The following is a 9,081-nucleotide window of genomic DNA, read 5'->3' as shown; positions in this document are numbered from 1 at the left end:
TTCAATTTATTAGTTCACTTAGTGATTGAATTTGTACGTATTTGGTTTTGGCACTGTATATATTCTAGATATTATTCTAATATACACTTGTCAAAGGCAGCTTTTTGCCATTCTCTAGGCTTTGACTTCATTTGAATGATTATGCAGTTTGCCTTGACAAAACTTTTAACTTTGTGATATACTAATTGTCAACCCCTGAGATTAATTCCTGTTTCATTGTAGTCCATTTATATCTGTATCTTTAAATGTCATTCCAGTGTTTTTTCTAGTTGTTTCAAAATTTAAGATCTTATATTAAGAGCATTGATTCTTCTTGGTTCTCTCTCTCTCTCTCTCTCTCTCTCTCTCTCTCTCTCTCTCTCTCTCTCTCTCTCTCTCTCTCTCGTGTGTGTGTGTGTGTGTGTGTGTGTGCCCCAAATAAGAGAAAATTTATACAATATCCTTATTCTACATGTGGAATTCTTTGTGTAAGTAACATTTGTTAAAGTGTCTCTACTTTCTCCAGCATATATTTTGACTGCTTCATGAAAAGTTGGGTGTCCAAACTGTTTAAGTTTATTTATGTGGACTCCTTTCTGTGCCACTGGTCTACATGTCTCTGTTTCTATCTCTGCCTCTTTCTGTTTCTGTCTCTCTCTGTGTCTTTATTTCTTTCTGTCTCTCTGTCTCTGTCTCTGTCTCTGTCTCTGTCTCTGTCTCTGTCTCTCTCTCTCTCTCTCTCTCTCTCTCTCTCTCTCTCTCTCTCTCTCTCTCTCTCTGTGTGTGTGTGTGTGTGTGTGTGTGTGTGTGTGTGTGTGTGTGATTATCATGCTGTTTATGTTACAATGGCTCTGTAATATGATTTAATATGTAATAATAATAACTTTGATGTTGATATTTGCTAAGGATTGCATTAGAAATTTTGGTGCTTCCATGTAACATCTTATAGATATAGCTGAATGGCAGAATACTTGCCTAGCATACACTAGGCCCTAGGTTTAAAATCCAGCCAAAATAAAAAAAGGGAGAGAGAAAGAAAAAAGACAGAACACACTAAGAACAATGACCAAACTGTTGACATTTCAGAGACTCAAGTTTAGTTTAACAAGCACAAATCAAAATATGCAATGCAGCCTGGTATGGTGGCACACATCTATAATCCTAGCACTTGGGGAGAGAGAGGTAGGCAGATCTCTGTGGATTTGAGACCAGCCTTGTCTACAAAATGAGTCCAGGACAGCCAAGGCTACACAAAGAAACTATCTCAAAGGGGAAAAACTGCAGTGAAGCACATAGTCTTAAGTATAGTTATTATGAGGTCATCTCAATTGATTCTTAAAAATAAATTTGAATAAACTTCAATATCCTTTCATGATAAGAGCCCTGATGAAACTAAAAAGATAAAGAACATAGTAAAGCATACTTAAGACTGTGTACAAAACCTGTAGACAATATTTCACTGTATGAGATGGAGTTAAGAAGAGAGCATTTTCTTAAAATAAAAATAATACAAATTGTCCATTTTCCCCATTCTTACTCAGGACAATGCTTGAAGTATTATCTAGAGCAACAAAATATAGGAAGGAAAGAAAAAAAGAAAGGGAATAGAGTTGGAACAGAAAGAACGCAAAGTACCCCAAAGTGTTCACAGATGAAATGATATACTAAAATGACTCTATGAATTACACCAAGAATAAGGCTTTATGCCTGATTTTTTAAAAATACAATATAGCAGAATAAAAATTCAACATAAAAATTTAAGATATCAAGAAAATTAGAGAACATGTTAAATGACTGAAAGACTTCTTATGCTTACAGAATGATACAATGTTGTAAAAACTGGTACATTACTAAAATAAATCCACAGGTGAGATAATGCTTATTAAAATTTCAACGTCATCCCTTACATAAATAACAGATTGTTATTAAAAGATTTCAGAATTGAAATTTAAAATATTTAAAAATTTCTTTTTGTTGTTGGCTCTTTCAAATGTTCAAAAGATTTCAAATTACTATAAGTGAAGTTACACAAAGTGGTTTTTCTATTATTTCTTTTATAAAAGAAGTAATATAAACAGAATTTTTATGCATGAAATTTCTATGTGAATACATTTATTGTGCTTTCAGTATTGGTTGCTTGTGCATCATAACTGACACAAATATTAGTCTGTTCTTTTATATTCTTTTATACTCTGCTAAGATAACCAACTGATAGTGGCAGAGATAGTAGGAAGTTATGTTTGCTTGAAGGGATGCTATTAACCACCATGCAACTGAGAAGTGCCATGAAAGAAAATATAAAATCATATCATCCCATGATTTTTACACGAGCGCAGTTACTAATATTTACAAGGGAACACACGGACTGTAAAGCTTCCTGTTCTTTTCACCCAGGTTTATTTTGCTTTATCACTGCAGTAGTACCTGCATTATTATCCGACATAATAGTAAAACTATAAGTATATGCAGACTTCCTTATTTCTTCTATCCTTTTGGGATGGTTAGAATAAAGCATCAAGGTAATTGTGTTACATGGTGATAATACTTCAGCATTTATCAAGAAGAGCATGGAAAAAAAACAAGTATCTCATAGAAAATATAATATATAAAATGAATACCTTTATGTAACATAAATTACCATTTAAAATTATGAGTGTTCCTAGTAAGTACAGTGTCTTTGGAAATTCTATTTCCCTCTTTTTATTCTATGGAAATATTATCTTAACAGCAGGTCTTATGCAAATAAGTTAATTCTACTTCATCAGCAATTAACATAAAAACATTTTATATTTTAGAACTTTAGAGAGCATTTTAGAATTAATGGTCTACTTCTGATAATGTGATCTAATTCTAATAATTGAATGGATTTAGCTTATTATCTTGGCTATAGTCTATTAATTTAATCAATTATCATGATTATAGTCTTACCTTCATTTCCCTCTTTTACGTTCCTCTTAAAGATATGAATGCCGAAATATTGTAAATTAAATCTATCATTTAAAAACTTGTACTTTCTTTTGTGAAATTCTTAATTTAATGGTGTGATTTAAACATATACTGAGACAGACAAACATAAGAACACAGACTAAGATTTGAGTGTCACTTGAAGGATTATTTATAGATACCAAGCATTCTCAACACACCTTCAAAAAGATGTTGAGCCCTGTTTCTTACACGAGCCAACTTACATGCAAAACAAATCAGAGATGTTGCCTTTCCTTGTGAACATGATACCCAATGAAGCACAGAGGTTCTATCTTTGGGGAAAGAATGCTAATTTTAATAAAACTGCAAGTTCTGTATTTGTACAGTTTCAACACTTCATTAAATTTAAGTGAATCAGAATGGGCATCCTCAGCTCTACATGTTTGTGCATTTTTCCTTCATTGGAAATCTTCCTGCAATATTACTCATTTATCTTTTTTGGCTAGAATTTTACCGTCAAGAATAGCCAGAAATGGACTCTTCTGATCACCTCACAGTGCTAATCCTATTTTGGAATTCATAAATCCTCTAAAGGATATTTCCATTATCATAAGTGCAAGTGCTAGGTCATGTAATAACACTCTTTTATTTAATAATTAGGTTTGGTATATGTGGTATGCTCTTGTGTGTACATGAATGAAAGGAGAACAAGAGGTCAACCCCAGTGGTTCCAGGAGCCATCTGCCTGGGGCGTTTGTTTCTTTGCTTCTTTGTTTAAAAAAAAAAAAAACCAAGGTCTCTCACTGTAACACAGTTTTCCGTGATTAGGTAAGACTAAGAATCTTCCATTACCCCAGTACTAAGATTACAGAAGTACAACACAACACCCCAAGTTTTTATGTGGATGTTGGGAATCAAACTTAGTCACCATGCTTGTATACTAAGTTACGCATTATCTACTAAGTTATTTCACTTGCTCACTAGATATTTTTCTCTCTTTTATTGAAAATAGATATTCATACAATATATTCCGATTATGTTTTCTCCTTCTTCAATTCTCCTGATACTTCACATCTCCCCTCCTGAATCCATACCCTTCCTGACTCTCCTTAGAAAAGAAACAGGCATCTCAAGAATAATAGTAAAATAATATAGAATAGAATAAAGTCAGACAAAACAAAAAAAAACTGGAATAGGACAAACTAAACAAACAGAAGAAAAAAGGCCAAATAAAAAGCCTAAAAAGCCCAAGAAACACATCTATACGCACAGACACATGTTATACACACAGAAATTTCATACAAACACAAAGCTAGAAGCCATAATATATACACAAAGGACCTAGAAGAAAAAAAAAACAAAAAACAAAACAACAAACAAAAATGCCCTCACAGAATATCAGAGAACTGTCCTCCAAAGCTGCCATTGAGTTTACATTGATTGGACTTCTACTGATAGACACAGGGCCTGCCCTTAAGAGTAGTTTGTATTCCCAGGGAGACTTCACTGGAAAATAATTAATTTTCATTTGCAAGTATTTATCACTTGGAGATAGCTCTTAGTGTATAGTAGGGACGGGGTTTGTGCCCACTTCCCCTCTCAGCACTAGAACTCTATCTGGCCCAGACCTGTGCAGGCCCTCTGTATACTATCACAGTCTCTCTGTGTCCATATGTTCATTGGTCCTGCTGTGCTTAGAAGGCATTGTTTCCTTGCTGTTCCCCATCCAGCCTCTGGCTTATACAATCTTCCATCCTCTTCTTCTTCAAGATTCCCTGATCCTTGAGGAGAGTAATTCGATGGGGACTTCCATAAGGGCTAAGAGTTTCAAGATCTCTCAGTCTCTGCACATTGTCTCACCCTTTGTCTCTGCATTTGTTCCCATCTGTTGCAGGGAGAAGCTTCTCTGATGATGTCTGAGCAAAGAACTGATTTAGAAGTATAGTAGAATATTTTTAGGAGTCATTTACGTCTATGCTTCTTCTGTAGAATAGTAATATTTGATTTTCTCTTAGGTTCCTGGCTTACTCTGTCTCAGGTTCTTAGCCACCTGAGCAGTGTCAGGGGTAGGTTCTAACTCATGGAGTAAGACTTAAATCCCGTTAGATGTTGGATGGTTACAACCACAATCTATATGCCACTATTGCACTTATACATTTTGCAAGAAGGTCATCACTGTAGATCTAAAGTTTTACAGTTGGGTTGGTATTTACTTTTCTCCTTTGTTAGTGTGCATACTACCTTCAAGTACAATAAACATTATCTAGTTCATAGGGGTGACGGCTCTAGGTTAGCACCAGCTTGACTTCTTTGTTACCAAAGAGTGGTGTAGTGTTGTCTTCAATAATGAAGCCTTCCTGTCAATTTGTGGAGAGCAACCAACAGCCTTAGAAATAGCGTGAGGTGTTTCTGGTCTCTGCAGGACCCCTTTAGCCAACAATTCAATTAGATATAACACATTTCCAATAGTGGAAGATTGATTGAGTGACAACTGATTTCAGTTAGATTATCTTCATAAAACAATTTACATCACAAGGTCCAGGGGTGGCTGTGATGGAACAGGAGCATTGGTGAAAAAATAGGGTCCAAAGGCTTTTGTTCTAGGCCTACTGAAGCTAAGAGCTGCTTGCTTCTAGTGTTTCTCTCTGCACATTTAACTCTTAGGCTTTTAGGCAGGCAGCCTTCCAATTTGGGGCTGCTGGTCATGGTGAGAAACTCTGAGCTTTCTTAAATCTTAGCTGTCAGGCTGATAGCTCTGGCTCCTCTACTTTAATTTTAAATCTTTCATGTGGGTAGGTTGCTATTTGGGGTTCTGGTAGTGGTGATAAGAAAGACAGAGAGAGAGAGAGAGAGAGAGAGAGAGAGAGAGAGAGAGAGAGAGAGAGAGAGAGAGAGCGCGCACCTTATATTCACACAAATATAGGGAGCTCCCACAGATCATTCATAAAAATATACATAGACAATCAGACAGATTGGTACATTTTTTGATAAAGCAGGGGACTTCAATGAATGTTTATTTCTGTCTTGGGTTTTTTTCTATACAGTTTAAGGCAATAGTTCTCTATGTACAAAAATTTTACCTGATTCAAAAACAGATACAATCCTTACATTAAAAAGGAGTTTCAGGGCTGGAGATATGGCTCAGTGGACTAGAGCACCGTCTGTCCTTCCAGAGGTCATGAGTTCAAGTCCCAGCAACTACATGGTGGCTCACAACCATCTATACCGGGATCTGATGCCCTCTTCAGGCCTGCAGGTGTACATGAACATTGAGCACTCACATACATAAAATAAATAAATAAGTATTTTTTTAAAAGGAGTTACAGTAGAACTATTGATTGTAAGTTCTTTCATTAGAACTATATCTAACTAGATATTTTTCCTCATGAGAAGCATAAAACAGTGGTTTTATCTATATGCTTATTATGAGTTCAAAGAAGTTTTGTCTTTTTTCTCTTTCTTTCTTTCTTTCTTTCTTTCTTTCTTTCTTTCTTTCTTTCTTTCTTTCTTGAGACAGGGTTTATTAGTGTACCCTTGACTGCCCTGTACTTGCTTTGTAGCCCAGGCTGGCTGGCTTTTAACTCAGAGAGATCTGCCTGCCTCTGCCTCCAGAAGTGCTGTGGTTACAGGTATATGCCACCACACCTGGTTTATCTTTTTCTTATTTTGTATGTACATTATGTATTCAAAGGATAGTTTTTATGTCAAGGTTTTTCTAAGAAACAGATGTCTATCTTGTCTAACATAGCTAGCCATTTATTCTTTCTTTCTATATCCATATGATCTTTCTTATATTGGTGTACACTTCTGCCCCATGCTTGGCCTAAACCTAAACTGAATGTATTTCATTGATTATTATTTTTTTCCATCTTGTTTTGCTTCTTAGCATAAATCAAGTGATTCACAAAGCTTTTAGCTAATTTGAAGGAGGGTAGAAATTACTTGAATTAATTCAGGAATCATCATCAAGAATTATAAAAACCATTTTCATAAGATTCTGCAGGAAATCTGTCTGATAGAGAGAGTAGCATATATGGAGCTAAAGGTGGTGAGGTATTCTGTTCCATGTCAGGTATACGAGACAAGCATAGAAAGGCAGTATAATAACAATAAGTGGTCTTGGGTCAAAATCTCTGGGGTTTGCCTAAACCAGGGATGCACCCAATTGTTAGCCATGCAAAAATGAGTGGGTTGCCTCTAGGAAGTGCACTTGCTTGCTTTTGCCAATCTAGCATGCACTTGCTCCCAACATTCCTGTGTGTGTGTGTGTGTGTGTGTGTGTGTGTGTGTGTGTGTGTACATTAAGAATTTCTAATGTGTTAGGTTTCCACATGACCCTATAAATGCTCCTTAATTATAGCTCTGCCTTTCTGTATTCCCTCCCTTAACCACTCTCCCTCCACCTCCCAATTTCATTCTTCCTTCAATTCTTTCCCCTCATCATTCATTCATAATTATTCAATTTCCCCTTCCTAGGGAGATCTTTCCCTCCATACTAGTTCATTACTCTGTAGCTAACGTCTGTGGTTATACTGATTATAGCTTGCTTATTGAAGAATAAGCAGCTAACATCTACATATAAACCAATATGCAGCATATTTGTCTTTCTGAGTCTGGGTTACCTCATTTAGGATAATTTTTTTCTAGTTCCATTCTTTTACCTGTGAATTTCAGGCTTATATTTTTAACTGCTTAGTAATATTTCATTATATAAATGTCTACATTTTATTTATCCACTTGTTTCTTGATGAATATCTAGAATGCTTTCAATTTCTGGCTATTGTGAATAGAGCAGCAGTGAGCATATTTTAGGATAAAACAGCTTTTGGTTGTATGCCCAAAAGTGATATAGCTGGCTCTTGAGGTAGATCCATTCACAGCTTCCTGAACAACTGCTACACTGCTTTCCATAGTGGGTCTATAAGTCTGTGCTCCCACCAGCAATTGATGATTATTCCCCTCACCTCACATTCTATCCAGCAGGAGCTGTCATTTATTTTACTGATCTTGACATTCTGTCTGGGTGTTAAGGTGAAATCTCAAAGTATTCTGATTTGCACTTCCATAATGGCTAAGAATGTTGAACACTTCTCAGCCACTTTCGGTAACTCTTTTAAGAATCCTCTGTTTACAACTGTGCCCCATTTTTAACTGGGTTGTTTGTGTTCCTGATGCTTGACATTTAGGGGGGGTGTTTCGTATTTTCTGATATTAGCCTTCTTTTGGATGTGTAGTTGGTAAAAATACAAGGTTTTTTTTTTCATTTTATAACCCGCAGCTTTGTCTGAATGGTGATGTCTTTTGCCATACGGAAGCTTACCAGCTTTATGGGTTCCCATTTGTTAGTTGTTGCTCTTAGTGCCTTGTTTGGAAAGTCTTTTTGTATATAATAAGTTCAAGATTATTCCTTCCATCTCTTCTATCAAACACACCTGTGGATGCCTGACTTTTGATTGAGAAAAAAAAAAAGCCAGAAATGCACATTGGGCAAACAAACCAGCATCTTTAACAAATTGTTCTGGTTAAACAGATAGGTGCAAATAGAAGTAAGCAAGTAATACCCGTATTTATCACCCTGCGCAAACTCAACTCCAAATGGATCACAGACGTCAACACAAGACCAGGTATACTGACTCTTTAGGGTTTTTTTTTTCTTGATTTTTTTCTTGTTTTGATAATTTCACATCTGAGTACCCTCTTTGCATAATTTTCATCCTTTTCCCTCTTGCCTCTCTAACTTCTCCAATTTTCCCTTCCACTCCTTCCATATTCATGATTTCTTAAGACTGAATATTTAAATATATATACTCATTCTTAATCCGTTTACTGTTCCTCCTATATACCTGTGTTTAGAGTTGACCCAAGTTGTCAAGTGTTTATCTCTTGGGGAGCTTATTCCTGAGAAAAACTGATGTTTCCTGCTTGTAGTGACTCTCTGTAGTTTTTCATCTAGAGGGTCAAGATTTTTTTGAAATTTCTCCAAGCAGTATTAGCAAGTCAGCTGAGGCTGTCATTGTGCAGTTCCTGTTGAGTCAACCATATTGTTAAGATATAAGGCTGCAGCTTCTTTCTCATATCTAGGAGACATTATCTTTCATTGGGCATTCCTCTGGGTCTTGCAATCTCTTCACTTCTCTCTCATGGTTTTTTTTTTCTTTTCAATTTGTTCACATCACA

Source organism: Acomys minous (assembly GCF_964271855.1).
Source record: "Acomys minous genome assembly, chromosome: 13".
Lineage (NCBI taxonomy): Eukaryota > Metazoa > Chordata > Mammalia > Rodentia > Muridae > Acomys > Acomys minous.
This window is presented reverse-complemented; position numbering follows the sequence as displayed.